The sequence below is a fragment of the Melozone crissalis genome, unplaced genomic scaffold (genome assembly GCF_028551555.1).
Source record: "Melozone crissalis strain CALT ecotype California unplaced genomic scaffold, PUWL_Pcris_2 ptg000008l_1, whole genome shotgun sequence".
In the NCBI taxonomy this organism is placed as follows: domain Eukaryota; kingdom Metazoa; phylum Chordata; class Aves; order Passeriformes; family Passerellidae; genus Melozone; species Melozone crissalis.
The window spans coordinates 763837-787716 of NW_026535786.1; the positions used below are offsets into that span (position 1 = coordinate 763837).

The 23880-nt window shown below is 36.4% G+C and overlaps 1 protein-coding gene across 1 annotated transcript in view; it reads right to left on the bottom strand.

Annotated features, from left to right (window-relative positions):
- The window catches only part of ARHGAP42 (Rho GTPase activating protein 42), a 143189-nt gene that overhangs the window by 111888 nt on the left and 7421 nt on the right, over positions 1 to 23880 (bottom strand). The window lies entirely within an intron of this gene.

Genomic DNA, 23880 nt, shown 5'->3' on the forward strand with positions numbered 1-23880 from the left:
AGACACCTATGAAACAGGCTGATGCAAGATTTCAAACATTGATACATGTATCACATTGACAACTAAAGAACTTTTATACATCTTGAAAAGCAATAAATTATTATAAGAAATTGATGTATAGTGATAAATTGCATATGTAAGTATACCACTCTTTAAAGTATTGCAATATTAGTTCACAGATTAAAATAAAGCTCATGACAGTTTTTTTCATTACCATTATCAAAATAATTACATTATAATTATTCTTATACACCACACTGTAAAGTGTTTTAGTGAAAAACCTTTGTAAAAAGAAATTGAAGAGAAAAAAAACCAAAAGTGCTTGCCAATCAACATGGTAATCCACAGATTATGAGCACTATTTTCAATGAATTTCACAAAGCAATCCAAACTTTATAGTGCAGAATTTCACAATAATTTCACACAAAAACCCCACAGAACATCAATCACATAAATCTGTTATCTTCTTTTCTTTTTTTAGAAATACTAATGGCAAATGGAGAGATAAATGTGATAATGAATAGACTTGTTCAAGACTTAAAAACACCACCAGTCCAGATGAACCCAGAAAATCAACAACAATTTTCTGCATCCTGGAGGCTGTATCTATGGCATCTATTCTGATGCTAGGAAAATTGACAATTAAGAATCTGACATCTACTAAATCTAAGGGAAATTAATGGTAGGGGTAAACTATGAATGAAAGTTAAGTCATAAATTCTGTTTCAAAAGCATCAAAGCTGTCTAGACATGGTCCTGGGTACCTGGCCCTGCTTGAGCAAGGCAGCTGGACGAGATGACTGCCATGGGTCCCTTCCAGCCTCAGTCATTTCGTGATTCTGTGATTTCTTTATGCTCTGTTACTGTAAAGCCATAAATACTCATGCAATCAGTGCTGGACACAAAATTAAGAGGGCTAGCCTTCTTCCAGGCAGGAATAAAACCTAACATATAAATATACAAATTGGCCTAATATCCTAAATCAACACACAAACAACTCCCATACACACAAAGTATGATTAAATTTGAATGATCTCCAACAGTAAGAACCATTTCACTATCCTAAATGAAATAAGAATTCAAAAATGATTGAAATAAAGATTTTAAACACCTCCAAACAACAATCCACAAAATAAGATGACTGGGGTTTTTTTTTTATTTTATTTTAATTAAAGGCAATCACTATCAAGCAAGAAAATCCCTTCCTGGATTTTGTACTGGCCAGAATTTACTCAATGACTGTTCCTCTTGTATTTTTATAGGTAGCTATAGAGTACATCAGTCCAAAAAGAGACCCATCATCTTTAGACAATACAGACATGAACAGATCTTTTTTTCTTCTATTAGTAGGGAATTCTGTATGCATAGCTGATAAATAACGAAGATGTAAAAGCTGGGTAAACAAATTCTGTATCTTTTGATAAAGCACATGGGAAATGGGAAAGAATGCTACCCAGATTTATTGCATCCTTACTGTACATTTCCTACTGTGCTGTACATGAAGATGATATAATTAAGTGCATTAACAAATTGAAGGCTAAAAAAACCTGCTTCCTACTGTTTGTATACATGAAAACAAAATAATCTTTATAAGATGAATGACTGCATTTTATGCAAATACAGCTTCTTTCATAGCTAAGTATACAATTGTTTTACATTTGTAAGAAAGATCTAAACTTGAAATTGTCACAGTAGTATATTTTAAGTTTTAAGGAAGAAACACAGTTTTATTATTCACTCTTTCACCAGGTTACTATACTGAGTCCCAAACCCTCCTACAAAATTGCTGTATGGCAACTGATGCCAAAAGGAATTACATGGCCTTAATGTAATTGAATGGAAACATTTCTATATTTCAAGTACACTGGAATACAAAATTAACTCTTGCTAATAGGAATGGACGTTTATTTCTTTTGGACAATCAAATACTGCCCATGATGAACAGCATCTCTGTGAATGTGAAAGGAAATGAGAGAGCATGGGCTCTCCCCTATCATTCTTCCACATATGCAGGATTTGGTGGAACAAATGTCAAAGTAAAGGAAAATAAATGTTAAAAATAGCAAAGGTGGAGTCTCTACTTCATATCCTGGACTATTGATATATGATGCCAATTGTTCTTTCACTGCATCAGCAAATCAGACACAGCTTATACATTTTGAACCTGAAGGAGGTATGTTTAACCTAGTTCAGAATAGTGGGTATGAAGAATTAAGGAGCTCATGAGATAACTTGATAAACTCATGCAGCAAGATACCATTTGGAGATATCTGCCTCTATATGAGGCCTTTCCTCATACCTTGAGAGTATTAGACAATACCATAATGAGATTAAAGCTGTTCAATGTAGCAAAGAATAAAATGAAGTTCCAAGGTCAGATGTTTCCTGTAACACTCATTTACAAGTTCTGCACAAAGTTAATCTAACCCGAAAAGATAAAAAAGTATTATTCTACAGAAAATTCCAGCTGACTTGGACAGCTTCCTAAAGGCTGAGATAGGAGCTACTCTCTAAGACTCTGACATTCCAGTTGAATCACCAACACTGGACCAAGCAGTGCTACTTGGTTGTATTTATCACTTTCTTAGGAGCATCATCACTTCAAATGACTATAAAATAATAAACCCAGTCACAGAAAGGAGCAGCTGTGCAGTAGGCATATCTTTTCTAAAAGATACCAGGATTCAAAACGGAATTAAAAAGGATTTAAGAGCAACTGTCTCCAATCAAGAAGAGGCAAATGATGGATAAAAAAAAGAAAAGAGCAGATAGAGCAGAGACCTCGCCCAGTTTTACAAGATGTCATTTATCCCTGCATATCCCAAAGTCTTAATGTCACTGAGAGTCCTCAATGCATGCTGCCGCTTCCAGAAGGAAGGTAATCACCACACAAATCACCTTTTTAGAGTCTGTGGCATTATTCAGAGTTGCTCTTACTCAGCATTGTAAAGTCCTGTCCCTCCTTTCATTGAATCCACATGAACTAGAACATTCACTTAGCTCAGGGCAGAAATTTTCCTTCAAGCAGAGACAACTGAACTTCTAAGTTACTATGAAAAGCTCACCAGCTTTACTGACCGGCAGTACAAGTCTATTAACCAGGGAAGGATGGCTGCTCTAAAGTCTCAATGAGCTCACAAATGCTGTTGCCTCTGCTCCTCTGCAGGCACTCTCTGGGCGTAATCTCTCTGGGCGTCAGCAAAAGGAAGGAAAATGCAACCTGGTAACCCTCATTTGCCAGAGGGGCAGTTCTGTTAATATGTATTTTCTGAGAGTACTCACTCACCTCTACCACTTGTTCCCTGCTTTCTCTGATTCCAAAGAAGGATTCAGCTCCATTTTGCAGTGAGGAACATAGTCAAGAGCAGCCATCTACACACTACATACTGTCAGTGCAAGGAGGTAACTGTGACAGAGTTGCCTGTTTTAGTCAGGGACTCAGAAAGTCAATGGGCCAACAAGATTTTTTTTTTGTGGGGCTGAAAGAGGAAGTACTCAAGAAGTTACTACACTGTGACCGGAAATAATAAAAGGATAACTACAACAAAGCTTAACCACAACAAAGTAATATAACACCAGTATTGCATATTGATACATACAATACCAACCATCAGTACCATAATGCCAATGAAAGAATAATAAAAGTCATCATCCATTCAGGAGAGTCACAGAGGAATCATGAAATGCACTACTCTATTGTACTTATCCCTGAAGTTTTATATATGTGATTAATTTATTTAACACATATTTTTAATTTAAAAAATCCAAACAAACAAATAAATCTTCTGGATTATTCTGGAAGGCAGGTTTATTTAAGACTCACTTTCTCTGAAATTGCCGAAGAGAAGTATGCAATATGAACTGTAATACATTGACTTATTTTAGGTATCAGGGCCTTACAGCTGAATATGGGACAATAAAACTGGGACGATCCACGCCCTTTGCATCACAAGAACTGCTCTTCCACTTTCTTGTCCTAGATTTGTTAAACAGATTGTAAAATAATTTCTTACTTAGAGTCTTGAAGAGGAGGAGAGAACAATACATTGCAACAATGTGATGAAATGACAGATACGAAGAATGAAAAAACAAGTGTATGCTTTGGCATGGCATAGCCTGTCACAACAAGGACAAAGTCCTACAGAAAAGGGCACTTAAAAAGATTTCCACAAGATGGTAAGCACAATGAATTTTTTTATTGGGCTGTGATGGCTGTCATTTGTTTGGTTTTGCCAGTCTGGTGTCTGGAAGAACAGCAGAAAGTCCAAACTTTGGACAGGGATCAATCAATCTCCAAAAGCAGAAACTTTGGAGCACTTGCAGAGGACACATATCCCTACCCTAGTAGCAGCCTGCAAGAAAGTGTTCTCAGCAAACACATCAAAGCCCAAGTCTTTCCACTTGTTTGCTTACAAAGATGACTTCATTAGCTAATGGAGTTCCAATAACCAATGTTCCTCCTGACTGATGTCAATCATCCTGGGAAAGCTTAGTATCATTCACTGGGTTAATAAAGAAAAACAGCAGTTGAAAACTCATGAGAAGATTAAACATGCCTAAATGAACTCCTGAGCACCAGCTGGAATGCAGTAAATGGGACTTCAAACAACAGGCACTCTGGCTAATACAGTAACAGCAACATATCTGGCCATCTGACACAAAGCTAGTTATTATTCCATGGCTTCAAAGACAGAAGAAGCAAAGGGGTGATGATTGACCTAGCAGGATATTACAGGCAGTCCTTCAGTCGGCTGAATTTCAGGACAGCTGAAGACTGGAAAGGAGACCTCAGTACAGTACAGTCACCTTTGGTGTTTCAAACCTGTGGGGCAGTAAGAGTCCACCACCAGATATGATGCATTGTGGTGCTCTGCTTGATGAGATACTCCATTTGGTCATGCCCTGACATACAAGTTTATTAAAACCCAAGCTAGTCAGCAAAACTCAGCATTAAGATATTGTAATATGTGAATAAAGCACAGTAGAAATTGAACAGTATTGCCAAAGTAATTGATAAAACAGCATGCTAAAACACAGAGAAATATTTATCTAGTTTGTTGACTTCTACTCCTCAATACCTGGAAATGAATCGTCATTATGGTTATTTTTAATTGCTTTACAAATAGATTTATTTTCTTAATTTATTTCTTAAGCAACTCTCATTCTATAAACAATTGTTCAGGCTAAGTTATCTAAACACTTAAAAAAAGTAGTTTTTATATGAGAGACATTATTATTATTATGAAATAGCAGCTATGAGCATGATTTGCAGTATTCTTACCACACTAAATGACAGAAGCAAGGAAGCATTTAAAAATTCATAAAAATGAAAAAGGGGCTTTCAGTATTACAAATATAAATCTGTAAAACACTATTTATTCAGGAAAAATGCTTGTGAGATACATGTCTCCCTAAACAGTTCATGACAGGCTCTTCTACACTGAAGATGAACAGAGAACTTCCTCGGCTTTGTTATTTTATGAGGGAATGAGCTTCAAGGATTTGAGCTATATCAACAGCCAGAAATAAGCTGGAGGAACAAGAACACCCCACTGAGAAGCACTGAACTTCAACAGCTTCTGTGTTTGCTACAGTCAATTTGATTGTAAGTAGAACATGTCACAGTGGGATATCTTTTTCCACACCATAGACTGTAAACACAGAAGCTGGCAGTACAATTATGTTTAGGCAATATGAATGATTAAGCAGCTAAAAGCAGTGATCATATAAGACTGTGTATATCACTAGTATATTTCAAATTTCTTCCTGGCTTGAGGGCTTTCTCATTAAAACTTCCAGTTTCACAGTAGTAGGTCCTAATTCAGAGAAAGGCACCAAAATGCATTTTCTTTGCTATTTCTGCCTTTCCACTCTTCATTGCTCACTAATAATTTAAAATTAAAAAAAAATTATTATCAGTGGTTTTAGGTAATTATCACATTTAGAAAAATCTTCTTGCTCATAACATATATAGTAGCACAAATAAAGGGACCTGAAGGTTAGCACAAATAAAGGGACCTGAAAATGTCTTACAAATCAGCCCAAAGCAGCAATCCTGAGCCTGGCAATGTTGGCACATATGCCAGTAACGCAATTAATTCCTTCGACTGCATATGAAAAGAATTCTGGGTTTTGCTGCCAGAACAGGTAATCCCAATTCAATAAAACATCACTGCCATAACATGTCCAGATCACCTACAGTTAGAGAGCAATTTACAGTGTACGTTAACATGCCTTATAAACACTGACAAAAAGATCTATACAGTCAGCTGATGCACCTTCCGATGTCTTTGGTTTCATGGCTTTCAATCCTTCCTTTGAAGGACTCCTTCCTTGGAATGGAATATTTTCCATGTTATTTCTATTTTTAGAAGTCTATTTGATGAAATTATTTACACACACTTATTATTCTTTATTTCTCAGCTGAGTTAATTTCCGGATCATATAAATTTTCTGATTATCATAAGAAAAAAAAAGTGACAACAGGGAGAAAAAAATCTTCTCCTCTCATGAGTGACCACATTTTATCCAAATTCAGCAGAATTTAATTTGGCAAAACACAGGGCACGCTGGCACAGAGTAAAGACTATCTGCAGGGGCTGATCGAGCTAATGCTGGCCACATGCCACAATGCTTTTTTAAAGAATACACAAGAAAACACCACAAGGGAATAGAGAATCCAGTGCCCAGTGCCAGAGATTTTGCAGCTCTAGGGCCACTGCTCTGTATTGACACAGTCTTTCATTGTTGCTCTCAATAAACTCTTTATCCCCTTTATTTGCCAGCTTCATGAGTGCATATTCTTTGCCAACTTGCTATTCACAGAACAATAATAAGCAACTAAAACAAACAACTCTCTACCAACTCCCTACCGCTACAATCCCACATTACTTTTTTACCTTAGGCTCTATGCTTTGCTCTTAATTTCAGGGAAGCTAACTTCTTCCCACAATCTCCAGGGAAAGGACATCAGGAGAATATGTCAACATGTAGCCCATGCATTGCCGCATTCCTCTGCGGTTACATAAGGCACTGAAATTTTTCAGTGTCGTTCTCTTACTCATGAATATTTCCATGAGAAAAATGCACAATTTGCTTTCCCATTCTAGAAAGCACTGAGAAATCCGCTTGATCAAATGCAACAAAATCCCCACTTTCTTAACTATGAGGCAAGAGCTACTGAAAAGTCTGTATGCTCTATAAACCTCATAGCTATTCATACCAACACTGTTCAGTCACAACTTCCTTATGTTAGACACTTGTGCAATACTTTGGATATTCTTAGAACTTCTCTACAGTTAGGAACTAAGTCTAACACAGTCTTGAGAACACTTCAAGAACACAACACTGATATGATTTAATGAGAGGGGGATTTTTAATGAGAGGGGGATTTTTATGCCACATTTGCATGCTTACTTGATAAAAAACATACTAAAACTTCCATGAAAATAACTGTTGAACCTAATAAAATTATACAGACAACAGACAATATTGATCATATTCCATCCCTCTTTTCACAATTCCTCTCCTTACCCCACTCACTTTGTGTGAACCTAACCTTATTCACATAATCAGAACAGAAAGAAATGAACTTTAGTTCAGTATGCAAAAGCTGTAAAGTCTATAAAATTACTAACTTGTTTTGACTTTGCCTAATTATAAATACATGAAATAATAAAAATGCACCTAAAAATCTATGTCCTGTAACCCTTAATGTGGAGGACACAATACAGTACATACTGCTCATCTGTTTGTCTGAAGTTAAAGCATGTATGTAACTTCATAGCTCTTTCTCATATTAAGTGATGTCATTTTGTTTCAGTACTCCCACATTCTTGTATTTTATTTCTCATTACCTCATTCTCACAAAATCTTTTCTCAATATTTTAGTTTATAAGACTGTTTAACTGTTTACTGCTGCATTTGATTAGAGAACAAACTGACTTTGCAGGGAATTAGCATGGTTTAAACCTTTCAATCATCAAACCATATTCACAGAATTACACTTTACAAGTGACTAATCACATGGTACAAGGCAGAACAGAAAATTTTCCTTTGCCACCACTGCAATTTTTCACAGTCTTTCCCCACAAATATGGCTACAATTTTCAGAAAGCATTTGGTTTCCTTTTACTTCTCAAATTGTAAAGATTGGCTGTAGGGTACAACCTAGTACTATTTCTAGCATATTATTTTATTTTTCTAAATTACATTCAACCAAAACATTTCTATACAATGAGAGTTTTGCATGTTTATTGTCATCCTGTACACTTTTTGACCAAGATTCACTGTAAAGGCCTGAAATATTCCTACATTTCTTCTGTCCTGGAGAAAAATAAATCTTAGAAAACAAGTACATTTCCCTACTTTTATTTCCATTCTCAAATAAATATCATTACTAACTCATCTGCATTCTCAGTATTTTCCCTGTCTGTTGGTAAAACTACTCCATAGTTCTCTATCAGAAAGGTCTCAAAGATTCCTAAACTTTTGTTCCTGCAAACTTGCTTTGACCCTCAACATACTTCCTCTTGCTCCTTGTGGGGATTTTAAATGCTCTTTCATGATCTTCCACATTCTTCCCCCACCCCATGGATGTTTATTTCCCAGAACAGTGTCAGACTTTTCCAGGGAGTTGGGTCCACATTCCAATATTCTCCCCCCAGACTCTTGCAATGAAACACGGTTTATCAGGCATGCTACGTCATTTCTCACTCCTCCTGGCACATCCCAGCAACACTGTGCAGGCAGAGAAGCACTACAAAAAAGAGGACAAAGAAACTAAGAGCAGATGCTGCCAGAAGTTGAAAAGGCAGAGAGTGATTTCCTGTCTGGCAGCTAGGGAGTTGCCAGAAAAAATATGGGAATTCCCAGATTTTTAGTGCAATGTAAGGTATTGATGCATCAGATGATCTTACAGTAAGACTTGAAAAGACAGTTTTCTCTGTTTGTTCTTAATCTTACCATGCACCCAAAGAAATGTTAAAAATACATGTGTCCATTTGCAGACAATGAAATATATGATATAATATCAGACTATAATTAAAGCTTATGCTGCAACACATTCTTAAGGAGCCAGACTTCAGACTATCTGAACAAGATCAGTTCTGCCAGCTCAGTGCTGTGCACATGTAGAATGAGATCCAATGTCCTCACTAATATCCCTACCCAAATATCTTTCCAGAGAAAAAAATAAAATATAGGATTATTTCTCGTATGAACAGGGAGCTCTAAGAAACTGCCTCTACGAAATCAAGAATAAATCACTGCTGCAACTATCATGCAGATCCTCAGCTGTAAAAAATTCTGCAATATATCTTTCAATGCTTTTATGTTCCATGATTTTTACATTAAGTAGATTCTCCTGTTCTGCGAAGAGAGCTGCTCAAAGGAGGATCAGTCCCACTGGCCTGTGCTGGATGGCGGGGGAGGGATGAAAGGAATGAAAGCAGTTATCAAGGCATTTGTAAGTAGTGAGCTCTTGGAACAACATTAGAGTTGAGGGTCATGGGAAACAGAAGCATTGCTCACCCTTCTTCCTGGCAAGTTTTCTGTGCTTGGGCAACAAAGTAAAATGTGTTGTAAGACCAGAAGGAGGAGGAGAGGGAAAAAAATTAAAATGTGTATATTTAGCTTATTTAAAAAAGAAGAAAATATTACCACTTGGCTTTAAAGGAAATGAAACACTTTCCACATGAAATTCTTTCAGGCTCTTAAAGCTCAGGAATACAATGCTTGATTAGATTCTTTTGATCAGACAAGTAATATCACAGTCACATGTACTTCAGTACTGCACTTAACAGGGGTGGGGGTGTGAGAGTACTAACACACATACACAAACAGATGTAACATTTGTTTAGAGAGTCAGATATGCACTTCCACATATGGAGGGCAGAACTAAGATTCCTAATCAAGTAGGATTTTGTTCAGTGACATTAAATGTTACTAAATGTCTTGACCAAACTTGGCCTAAAGTAAGTTTTTTCCCATTCAGGCTACCATACAGCCAGTGCACTATTACACACTGCTTAGCTACTTCTCACTACTTAGAGAATGGATACTAAACACATCAGTGTCATACAGTAAACAAGCTTAACATGCTAGTTTAAATTGTCTTCTCCCTTTAAAATATGAAAGCAATTCACAAACTACAGATATGAGAGCAGTTTAAAGTCTGATGTCAAAATGAAAGCATTTAAAAGTCTTTTAAAGATACATTTTTGAGGGCTTGAATCACTTGTAGTATCATAAATTCAAAAAACTGTTACCAAAATACCTATATTCTAAAAATGGGTGGAAAAAAATAACAGCAAAATGAAATATGCTTCATTAACTAATGAAATCCTCGACTACAAATCAGTTTCACCAGATGAGCTCCTGCTTCAACAAGTCAGACTTAAGTGTTCCCAAAGAGTTTGGGGTTAACTCAAATTTACACACGAGACTATTTCCTTAACACTTACAGTTTTTGCATTTTACTTTCCAGATTTATTGCAGTTAGAGAGAATTATAAATAACCCCTGTAAAAACCAGTATTCATACGATGTTTGTTTCTATGTATAAAGCCACTTCAAAGAACAGGATCTTTGTATTAAAAAAAAAAAGAGAGAAAGAGAGAGAGAGAGAGAGAGAGAGAGAAATATCGCTCATACTCATTTTACTGGATTTTTTACTTAACTTCTTAGACAAAAATAAGGAATTTGAGTGACTTTCAGCAGAAGCCTGTCTAGTTTCTCTTAAGTCAACTAACTTGTAAGAAGGACCAACTAGCTATCTACATAGTTCACGTACCATTTTTTTTTCAAATTTTAATTCTTTGGAATTTTGTTCTACTTTCCTGTCAAAAAAAGATTTAGGAGCATATGAAAACATCCTCTTGTTATCTTCCTGGCAGAGTGATATCCTTTAATTAATAATCTTACCGTCCATTAGTACTAGCAGTGTTTATATTATGGCATGTGTAATGAGTTCTGAACTAAATACTATCACGAACAAATGAGACCTTGTCATAAAAACAGATATATAATAACTGGGTTGCTTTATTACTCTACACTCAGGCATGGTCAAGAAACATATTAAATTCTAGTAATTATTTGAAATGGGGAAAAGACACACATCATTAATGCCAATCCATCAAACCACAAGAGACCTGCACTTACAAACTATACACAGATTTTCTCTCTCTCCTTGACACTGTCTCTTGATATCAAAGGTACAGGGAATGGAGGCAAAGGTACGTGGTAAGCAAATGGCAAGAACCCCTTGTTTAATGAAATGCACAAACAGCAATCTGCCTGAAAGGGGTAACTGGGGAACATAAGAGTTCTACAAAATGACAAGCAGTACAGAAATGATGGTTGTTTCCCAAATGGAAACAAAAGGCTGTCTAACAGATCAAGAAGCAAGCTCAAAACAAAGCAAGAAGATCCTTTTTCTTAATATTTGTAGTTAAATAATGAATCTCACTATCACCGGATACTTTGGATATTAAAAATTTATGTGGGCTCAAAAAAGGACTAGACAAGAAGAAAAATCCACTGAGAGCTATTAAAGACATAAGTAACCCCTTGCTCAGGAAATCTTCAAGCCCTAAACCACTGGAGGCAGTGGAAGCCTCACTACACTGTGCCTGCTGTTTTTCTCCGCCTTAGACAGTCAGTGCCATGCATGAGAAATAAACAGAATCCACATCTAGAGACAGGATGTAACACCAGATAAGCTTTATGTCCAACCTTGCACAGTTGTGCTTATGCTCTTTGTAGGAAGATTCGGACGCATATTTTGTAATTGCTTCAATGCCTCAAGACACTATTAGCTGATGACCAGCACCTGCTAGTAGGAGGTCATCACTGTCATGGGTGAGCCGATCCATGGGGCAAGCCCTATTTAGCCCTCTATCCAGGGTCATCTGTCTGAGCAACAGGCAACAACAGGAGAAGGAGCTGAGTTCACACTGAAAAAGTAAGGGTCATGAAAATGATGTGTCTTCCTGGCTGAACCACAAGGAGACATTCTCCAGTGTACGGGCAATGGCAGGTAGATGAAAACTGTATTATCTCCAACAGCTCCACAGCCAGAGGATGTGGGCCATTACACCTTTAGTTGTATCTCAAGGCTGTAATTCCTCCAGCAAGGACTTTTTTTAGTTATTTGTACTATGAGGAAACTAAGTATAACTTTTTACAGTAAAAATAACTGCATTAATAAATAAATAGCTGACAAAAACTTTATTTGGACTACCAAGCCCAAATGGCTTCAATGAAGACTGATTATAAAGCTGAATTCCTTGCACATGTATATTATCTTCACCCTTTCTCCTTCAAAACTGTTCCTAACTTATTCTTAGCATGAGGGCGGTCACTATGTGGACAACTAGTACATTACTCCTTTTTTTTTTCCTCAGGGTTCAGTATTGCTCCTTCCTCTTCCCATTATTGCTTACTGCCTAGCATCCAAGTCCAGTAATAAACACAGAACTAGCTCAGCCTTCAAGCAAGCCAAGTCTAGAAAAAATAAAAGAAGTACATTTTTATGTCATATGCAGCTCCATTATCCTATTTACAGAAGGAAATGCTGAAAGCAAGACTGCCTAAGGCCACACACCCTAAACTGGTGATTAGGCAGGCCCTTCTAGTTCCCAAGTCCTTGCCCATTATTCCAGATGCCATTCTGTCAGACCAGGAGATGTTAACCAGAGCTGCAAACAACACAACTTCTCACACTTCCCTGTCACCACAAAATCTGCAACTTCCTTCTGCCAACAGGGCACAATTTTGAAAAATAGTTTTATATTAGAAGGAAGAAGAAAACCCTAATTTCATTGAAATAAATAATAGGAAAAAAAAATAAGCAGCACAACATTGTTTTGATCCATTTAATGCAGCCCCTACAGAAGGCCTGGCTACTCCAGTTGCAGCAGTTAGTGCTCTCTGTTTTAACTCAGTCTCCATGAAAATTAGGAACACCAGACACACAAATATGCCTACTTGCTTAACAGTTATTTGCTAAACTTTAGTTCAAGCATTTTTAAAAAAAAGTTAAAAAGAAGAAACAAAAATGTGACAGAAGTATTAAGGTTTGCACAATTAAACTCTAATGTTTCTAAAAGATGTTTCTAGAAGATTTTACATTAAAGTTTAATATAGGATTTTTGCATATACAATGTTTCCATAAATTTTCAGGTGCTGCAGGATGTTATTTCTCTTTCTCAAAAAACATATAAATTTCCACCAACTAAGATTAATTCCAACTAAGATTTCAATCCAACTTCATCACAGCTCCATCTCAAGAATCAGTATCTGAAGAAATATTGAAGAAAGTGTTTCTTTGCATAGAAGTTCTAGAAGAAGCCTACAGAGGTTTTCACTAAGAGAAATGGAAAAAAAAATCCTTCTTTAAAGATACAGAAAACAACACTGAAATAGCTGATAACAAAGCTTTTGGAAAATACCCATCCATTTTGTTTCCACACACAATGGAAAAGTCAATAACAAGTCAATGAACCAAAAATTCACTGAGAGAAGGAAGAAAAAAATAAAAAGCAACACAAACACTTTGAGCCTGAACTAGTTATTTACTCATGAAGGAAAATTTGGTGTTTAAACCTAGAACTGTATTTTTATCTAAAGACTGCAGAATGTCCCTGACCTCACCATAACATCATTTTCCCTCAAGTTTGCTGCAAGAACTTGCACTTGGAGGAGCAGCCTTGCATGCCTCACAGTTTGTTGGCTAGCTGGATTTCCATTCCATTACAGCCTCCTCCTCTCCCTTTTCTCAATGAAAAGTGGCTTAAAGACTTATTTTAAATGCCTAGCGGCACTATGACTTCCTTAGACTCAATTTAATACAAATGGGAACTTTTCATGAAAGTATACTTTTCAAAAACCATGAGAATATTTAGCAAGCTTAAAACCAAACAAGTCCTGTAACTGGACACAATTCTGAAATCATTCATTCCTTTTAAAATGGAACTGGAATTCTTTGTAAAGTGAAACGTTTCAGTCTAGACAATGTTTGCTATCTACAATGAGCAATACGAACCAAACAAACAGAGTACAAACATGGTAGTCTGGATTTTGGACACTGCCTCCCAGATGCAGAATTTTTTTTCTCTCTGGGAGCATGTAAAATGGTTAACTGCAATGGATACTCCTTTCAGAGGTCCACGTCTATTGACTGTAATCCTTTTTCATCTGCAGTTGAACATGTTCATAAACACAAATCAATGAAGAGTCTCTGAATTACTTGGGAGAATTAATTTAACAGCCAAGCAAAACACCTTCTTCCCAAAACATTCATGTTAGCTTCCTTGACATAAGCAAACAGAGCACATTAAAATATTGGCTGCAAGAGGAAGAAAACATGGCACTAACTAGCTGGGGGAGGGGGTAGGGACAGTGTTTGTTATTTTTAATTCTTTTATTTAAAATTACAGCCACCAATAAGCAGATGGTTTTGCAGACATCTTTGGGTCTAACATGCAGGGCAAGACATAGTTTCTCCAAAGGCAACTCTATTTTGCGAATTGTATCTGAATTAAGGATGCCGAATCTATACATTTTTAAGAGAGATCATAATGACTACTGCTGACTGTTGCAATAGCTCAGCTACTAAGGATTCTGATCCTCTGGCTCCCTAAATATACAATACCATCTCTTATCAAGCCAATTATTCACAAAGACAGGCTTGCTAAATCCTTTTACAAGCACCTTGCAACACAAAGCAATACTCCTAGGATCTACTCTGCACAGACAAGAGCCCAGAACACTGAAATAATCTGAGCTACCTCTATGTTAGCTGGTAACATTTATTACTTAGTAGCCAAAGAGCTAGCAAATTTAACTTTGATATCATACCCTCAAGCTAAACATATAAATTAATTCTGTGTATTCTGCTGTTAATTCCCATAATGTCTGAAAATAAAATTTTAAAAAATCACTGTGGAATAATAATTATAAACTGGGCGAAGACAAGCAAAGATTGCTCTCAAAATTATTGTGGGAAACAGTAACTATAAATATGGATGAGAGAATCAACATGAAGTTTGACATAAATAGCCTCATTGAGAATTATTTTCCTATTGGATTTGGAGGTCACCAAAATATGCACACAGTTACTTAGAAATAGAACACCCACTAAGTCAAAGAAAAACAAGGACTTACAGTGCCAGTTTTTCAGTAATGACACTCAAGGTGCTGATTTTTTTTTTTTGTGCTAATCCTTCCTCCTCCTGTTTCTAACATGAAAAATGAAACTTCACTCAAAGAAAAACAAAATCCAATAATAACTCTCAAAAGTTCAGTCTTGGCAAGAAAATTTAGTAAAGGTTTCAGCTTAAGAAGTCTCCTTGAACCAAATTACCCAAGTGGCTAAAAGATTATGCAGCTGCTAACTTCACTAGTCGGTATATAGGTTCCCAATAAATACACCTAAAAAATCACTTCAGAATTTGTGGGTGTGTCCTGCTGCATGAAAAAACAGAACATGTTTCTAGATGCGCATAAGAGTCAAGATTCTGTTTTTTATCATCTCTCCACAGATAAGCAATACCACCAGGTGCTAGCACAACAGCTTTTTGAATGAAGAGAGATGTATTTCTGAAAAAATCACATTCCATTGAGAATTCAAGAGCATTTAGCTCTTGCTCTTTTACACTTCTGAAAATATCATAAGCAACCTACATAATCCTTATAATATTTTACAGTCCAAACAAATATTTTCATTTAAAGATCAAGGTAGGGCAGTAGTAGAGCTGTAAGGATAGCAGAAGGCACTCCTTTTAGCTTCAGTTTTGCTAAGTACTGAACTCAGCAAAGTGCATATTCCAGCTGTGTAAAGTATTTATCTTGAAAGAAACACAAGAGGATGTGGGCTTTAAGCCAGTAAAATACTCAATCATCTGGAATATTACAGGACAGACCAACCAAACTGGTTTCACAACTGCCAGGGCACGAAGGCAGCAAGTACTTAACTTAGTTGCCACAGCTTCTTATAACGGAATCAAACTTTAGTAGATTTTCTGTACTAACACTTCTTTTTCCTGCCAAATAATTCCTGTCTGAATCTCCAAGGAGTCCTACTATTCATCAGATCCATCACAAAATCTGGAGATCAAATTGGAAAAAGGGTGTTAACACCGAGTAACATATTTTGCTGCTGATACATGTATTCACAATCAAATTTCATTTTTTCCTTTCTTGAAAAGCAGAAGGATTTCAGAATCTTAAATACCAAGAAGGCAAGGTGATATGGGAAAATAATATTTAGGAAGCACACATTAATGCACATAGCAAAAAAAAATTATATCCACATACTGATGCTATTTACATTAGATTTAATACTCCTTGAAAGATCTTGGGAGTCAATGCAGGCAGTTATTTTGTAAAATCAATGCAACAATCAGCGACAGTCACAAATATTAAGGCCTAGTAGGGAAAGAATGCCAAAAGCAGAAACTAGCACTATTTGATGCATTCTTGCCTTGAATATTCCATGAAGCTGCAAGTTTCATTTCTTGCAATCTAACTCAATCTAACTCAGAATGGGCATTGTAGGGCAGAAAGAAGGTACAAAGGACAACCAGAGGACATATTTGCTAACTTAAAAGTAGAAACTAACTAGACTGGAACTTTTCAAAGTAGCTGGGGAGCAAAACCTGAAAGAATGAAGAAAGAAAAGAAAGACCTTAAAAAAAATGTAACAAACCTAGATGAACAGCGCAGGCAATATATACAGACAACAGTTACTACTGTCAAACAAAGTACAAAAATTGCCATTGTCAGATAAAAAAAAAAAAATAAGCAGCAGGCATACAACAAAGGAAACATTTATGCTCCTGCAGTGCACGCTTAAATCATGGAACTCCTCGCCTGCTGTCACAGACTGGTGTGGAGCCTAACAGGACACCTGGATTTCAATCCAGGTAAGACAAATCCCTTTCTGAAAAGGAGTTATTTGATGACACTTGGGGAAATTTTAAGCAGAAGGCTACGCAATTTAGAGGTTCTCCTTGTCTGACTTATAGAAGCTCAGCACTTCTGTGAGGGTCACTGACTGGCCAGTTTTATTCTGGAGGTCTGAAGGCACAGTGCATGGCTCTGTGAGATTGCACAGATGCTGACACAAATCTAAACTTAAGTATCCTCACAAAATCTGAAACTTGCATCTCAGTAATAATAGAACTTAACTACTGACTACATTAATTTGTTTCATGGGGAAATGATCAGGTTTTGCTGAAGTGCTTATCAATTTATGGGGTTTTGTTTGTTTAAAAAAAACCCCCAAACTTTCCATATACTTGGCATTCAAGCAGAAGCAGACTTCTGAGAGACCAAATTCCATGCTGCAGATCTGGATCTCACCATAAATCCTCCCTCCTAAATTTCTCTGAGAAGCACAAATACAATCCTCACTGGAATGAATGAGGAGTTACAGAAGTATTAGACTTCATATTTAAAGAGCCAACATACTTTGAATAAAGTTTAACAAAACAGTATGACAAAATGTCTGCTGGCAGTATGATGTACTGCAGCATAAAAGATTCTACTGCACTGATAGTAGGGATTACCTGAACAATCAGTTTAGCTTCAGAAAAAAATAAATGCCTCTTTCAATAAAATATACTAATCAACTGTTTTAAGATCCCACTCCTATACTAAAAGGGTCTGTTTTATAAGTATCCAAATCAAAGTCAAATTGTAATTCAAATGTTTCAAATGGTATTTAATGCTTTTATAGATAACAACTTTTTAAAAAAAATTAAACCTAAAGGCATATGTAGAAACTGAGATGGAAGTGAAATGCCCCGTAACACTTAACAGACATTTAAATTACTCAACACCTGCTTACATACAGAAAAAAACTAAAGTACTATTTACGGAAAAATATACAAGTTAAAGATAAATCTCTCAAAATCACAGGTTATTTTACTGTGGGATAACTGTGACAAGAAGAAAGGCAAGAACTTGGCATACAACTGGTTGAACGTTGATATCTGCCCAGAATCCAGACATGGGAATGATGCACAGAAACTGCAACTCCCACTGGAGCAGAATCTCTGCCCATCTTCACTGCACTCAGCCTTTTTTGCATATCCCACAAAGGGGAAGGGGGATCAAGATTTATATCACTTAATAAGCTTTAAAAAGATAACCAGACCAACCAACCAACCAAGAAAATATCAAGCCACTAAAACATCATCCCCCCCAACCCATTCACTACTAAGAGTAACACTGCTGTCTTGTGTTTTATTCCATCTGTACAAATACATTGCCATTCAAGTGCCATTTTGATTTACAAAGGAACAAGAGAAGTGTTTGTCAAAATATCATGGATTCCCTTGGGAACATTAAGAAAACACTGCAAAACTGATGTTCAACCCAGCAACACAGTACTCAGAGCTCCATAATGACTCGTCAGGAGAAGTGACAAAAGTAGGCATGCAAGGGAGTTTTTATAGTAAAACAGTCTTGAAGTCTCAAGGTGCATTGACAACTCTGGCTTCTCATAGAGAGCATCAGAGAGGCTCTGGAGTGTCAGTGAGGAGGAGTTGTGACAGCATAATGCATATTTCACTGACAAATCATTTGGAAGCTGTCAGAAAGCTGGTGGAGAAAAAAAACCCCACATGATCTGCAATGCCATTTTAGTAAATTTAAGATGATTACCATTCCCAGGGAGATTTGGGATATGCTGCCTTAAGAGACAAGAGTAAAACTAAATGAACCAACAAAATAAAGAATTACATTATTGCTGTGCTGTAGCAGTGCAAACAGAATAAGAATAAACATTTTAACCTGCTGTATTTCAACTGCACAGAGAAGGCACGAAAAAGAAAAAGTAGCACTATGTACAGTTATCAATATTGTATGAGAATATAAAAAATGGAAGTTCTTAGGTTGTGTGGAACTAAAGAAAATCAGCAGATCCTGTGAATTTGTGAGTTTAATTTATTTAGACCAGAGACCAATGTGTCTCTTGGATTACAGAGAAAAAAGAACGGAAAAAAAATGTACTTTTACAAAACTTGTAATTTTTCACTTCTCAATTAGACTTGAACAAATTTATTGAACATAGCCTTAACATTTTTATCTTTCATCCTGCAATTTGGGGATAAACAAAAGATGGTAAGACTTAGATGAACATCCCAGCAGTTCACGGGAAAACGAGTTGCGTCATGCTGGCTGGGGTGCAGAAGATGGCATCTTCAACCAGCTAAGCGACAGAAGCTACAGCTTAATGGGCAAACTCAAAATTCTGTATGAGTGAATCAGGAAATCTCTCAGCAGACAAAGAAGATTTGGCTATGTAAACAGGAAATATCCTGCTGTGTCTAAACGCCTCTTCATAAAATGAAATATTTTGGATTTCTCATTTGACCTTAGGCTCCCAAACAGTACAAAGACACAGCAGCTCTAAGCTCACGTAGCAAAAAGCCAACCATACTGACTGTATTTGTGAGAAATCTTTGTTAAATCTATTGCCAAGCTTACATTTATGCCTGCAAGAATCAGCTTAGACACACCTATGTATTCTTATGTCAGTTTCCAATTAAACCAGTCACGGTAGTAGACAACAAAACACCGTATACACAGGAACTGTGAGAATTTTAAGTTTTTTTAAGTAGTTCAAACTATTTCAACAGGATAACAAAGCTAAGCTACTAAACACATTTTCCTGACATTAAGGATCTTTGAAAAATGTTAAGTTTGCTGCCTTTACATACCTCTAAGACAGCAACTTTAACTGAACCTATTTAGTGCCTGTGTATATGAAAAGAAAGATAGTATTACTATCTTCAACTATTTGGTTTTGTTTCAATGTATATTTCCACAGGCATGTACATACACTAAAATAATACAGTCTAGTGTTCAAAACTAAGAAAGAGGAAAGAAAAAAAAAAAAAGACAAAACAGCAAAACTAGACACCAAAAACATCCCCCCAAGACAGTCACTACAGCATAGCACCTCTGTTTTGAATCACAACGCTGATACCAAAGTAAAGAGTACCAGAAGGAAACATCTGAGGCCTTATTTGCAAGTATTTTAAACATGAAAAACATTAAACTAAAGTAAAATGTCTTAAGGATGCATTCTTCACAGATTTCTAAGTTTCACTCACACATGTATATTCAAGGAATGTAACTTCATTACTTACAATTAGACTGAAAACATTTCTTTTTAAGGCAAGAAAAAAGTAATGTGATCAACAAGCCCTGCTATTCTGACCAGGAGTTTCAGGATTTAATACTTCAAGTCCAATAGGTATAAGTGAACAAGACTTCAACTTAGGGAAAAAAAAATCCAAACAATTTAAGATTTTCCAGCAATGAAGAATCCATTATAGTCTTAAGGAAGCATCTTACTAGCTCTGCAGGTTTATGATCTCAATTTGTATAGCTTCTGCCAACACTTGGATCTTCATACATCTTGGTCTCTTAGCAAAACCTCCCATCAATAATTTTCCCTTTGATATAAATAAAAATATAAATATAAACACAATATATAAATATAAATAATCTTTAACTTTCAGATAAAGTAATGGTGAAAAATAGTGCTACATGGTGTTTGTGGTCTTCAAGAAGCTGAGCCATGTTAATATGCTCTTCAAATGTTCAAAAGGGTCTTTGTGCCTTCACAATGTTTCAGCATTCTCCAGAAAACAAGCAGCAGGACCAGACTCAACATCCATAAATACAAAAACTATCCATAAAGTCCTTTAACTGATACTTGCAGACATACTCCTGGCATCTCTCAGCCTGCAAGCCCATGTTCACCTTATTAAATGTACTCATCTTCCTCTCCACCAGCCAGTTACTTTCCACAGTCAGTGTTAGCTGCCCCACAGTCATGCCACATTTGCTGTTTCTTGACTTGCTGAAAATGTTCCCAAAAAGATTATGCAAGGACAACAAAGAATGATTTGCTGTGATTTTAACAATTTTCAACTCTCAAAAAAGAAAAGCATGTTTCCCAACACAGAAGTTCTCACCACACTTAAAAACAAGAAGCAAGGGAATTCCCTATAAAAACCAGAGTGAAGCACTGGCCATTATCAAGAAGAAAATATGTTGAGAACCTGCAGTGCATTTATTTCCTTGCTACTTCAGATGAACTAACTTATATTAATAAATTTATCTAATTAAGGTAACAAGTTCTCATATCCAACCTCTGTAAAAGTAACCAGTCAGTAATTCCTAGACAAAGACCTATGAGTAAAAAAAATCTCATCAGGCATTCATGATGCTTACCAAATTACTGTTAGTTTTTCCAATTTGCACTGTTTATCCTTAGTTTTAACGAACAGGCTTGGTCAATAATATGCTGAAACTGGGAGAGGAAACAAAAAAACAGGAGAGGGGAAGAAGTAGTACAAGCCATATTTCATTTCAGTATCTGCAAATAGTTAATCAAAAATTAATATTCCCAAAGATTATTTTAACCCCACCTACTTGCAGCTTAAACCAACTCCTGTTTAACCAGATGTGATACCAACTGAAAGCAGCGATTCTTTTCCTCAGGTCTGTTTTGTACTATTGGACCCCTGCCTGGTTCCTACTCTCTGTCTCTTCAAAGCACAACTCAGATGGAGAAACCAACCCCTTAAATGCTGAGAATGCCAAAGCCCAACTCTTGATGGCACTGAATTTTATGCAAATAACACATTCCATGAGATAAGATTCACAAAAGCATCTCTGAGTACACAGAGCAAAATAAAATTTTTATTTTAAGCAAACTATTACTTTCCATTAAAAAGCCATTAGTTAATTTTTCTTTTTCTGTACTAAAACAGATTCTTCATAGAAATATGGAAATTAGTGCAGCTTCACAGACTATCCTGAGCTGGAAGAGACCCACAAGGGTCATCAAGTCCAGCTCCTGCCCTACACAGGACAAGCCCAAGAATCCCAACATGTGCCTGAGAACACTGCCCAAGCACTTCTTGAACTCTTGGAGGCTTGCTACCATAATTGCTTCTCTGGGGAGTCTGCTCCAGTGCACAACCACCCTCTGGCTGAAAAAACTTTTCCAAATATCCAACCTAGAGGTAATTGACATCACTTTATAAATGAACAGATGTATTTTTACACATATATGTTTTAGCAGGATCAGTCTAAAATGTTCTCATAACTTCTGTTTTTCCCCAGAATAAGGAGATTTTACCACTCTGAGAGTAAAGCTCAAGTCTTACATATTTCAAGGTTTCGTGGAAGGTAAGTGACATGGCTCCACAGCTCCCCTGTGTATTGTAGGCTAACTGGTAACTCACAAGGGGAGCGTGGAAAGGTATTTGGTTTTTTTCTTGAAGTATCATTATACAGCTTGTTTAAGTGTCAGTGGTAGTTCTAGACATGAAAAGGTTCAAAAAGGGAACTTTTTTTTTAATTGATAACCTCAGGCTCAGAGCAAGCTTTTTCAAAGCAGTAAGTTTCTTCTGCATGCTCCCTGCAACTTATTTATAATTTCAGGCTTAGAGGAAATTACCCCTCTAAAATATTCATGGATTTAAAGTAACAGTTTATACAAATAGTAAATTTCACAGAAGATAGGTTCTTGTGTTCTCTCTACTTCTACCTCTCTTAACTCCTCCTCATCCTTTGCAAACAAAGGTTAAAAGTAAATAAGCCAGAAAAGGGTGAGAAGATGGAAGGAATGGAATGTAAACTTTCTGAACAGCATGGTCCCAGAGCTCCAAAGGCTTTGACAATACTGATAATCTAGGCAGGCTTTTGAACATCAACATGTACTACCACAACATTGCAAATCTCTCTGCTCTTCTATTTAAATAGGACCTGCACTTTTAAGAAACTGTGGCTTTTAAGAACTGATATGCCCATATTTACACTGACATTTGGCCACTTCTTGAAATTAATCTAATTTTTACAGGAGGAGGAAAAAAAATCCAGTTATCTCTTCTTGTGTGTTTTCAATTAGCAAACAAAGAACTTAACTCAAAAGGAAATGTCTTTACTAGGAAACCCAACTTCCTGTATTGGTTGTTTTACCAAGAATTTGTGGGGTTTTTCTGTGCATGGTGGTGAGACAGTGGTAAAGGTGAGGACTAGGAGAAGAAGAACAAAGATGATTTTTATACTTAATTATTTTCTAGAAGCAAATAGGTTCTTACCCAAGTATTTTTGTGCAGAAAGCAGCAGGAAGGGGTCATCACAAAAAAATTATATCCTTAAAAGAAGTTTAAACAGGTCAGCTGAATGACCACTTCATCTAAGATATACTGTAAAAGAATTAAAAGCCTTTGCAACTTTTTAATGATTCATTCCCTTATTCTTTTCTTAAGTTCACCTGTCCCCATGAACAACAAAACAACTCTCAGTCATCAAATGCCCAGACAGCAGCTGCTTGTTAGAAGAGGAACCAAAACGTTTCTCTTCCAAAGGCAGAAGCACTGAAAGCACTTGGGGAAGAGCTTTACTGGGTTTACACAAGGCAGAGGTGGAGGAGGGCAGCAGAGGTGGCTTCTGTGAGGAGACATCAGAAGCTATCTCATATCAGACAGATGGTTCTACAGAATCAAATCACAGAATCACAGAATACTGAGCTGGAAGGGACATCAAGAGTCATCCGGTTCAACCTCTTGGCAAAATCGCAAACAGATTCTTCTTATTGTTATCTATTTTATTTTTCATGATGTTTATTTTACTTACAAGCTTTTATAGAAAATTAATCTGAATGGTGATACCTACTTTGATTTACATAATATCTTTCTGAGACCAAGAGTACCTTTGTAAACAGACCCTATTACCCACATCTGGCATGCAAACCTCTCTTTAATCAACTTGCAAATCAACTAATATGAGCAGTAGAACAAATTATATGACCAAGGCACTGCAGCACCTTGTATCCTGCTTTAATATTGAG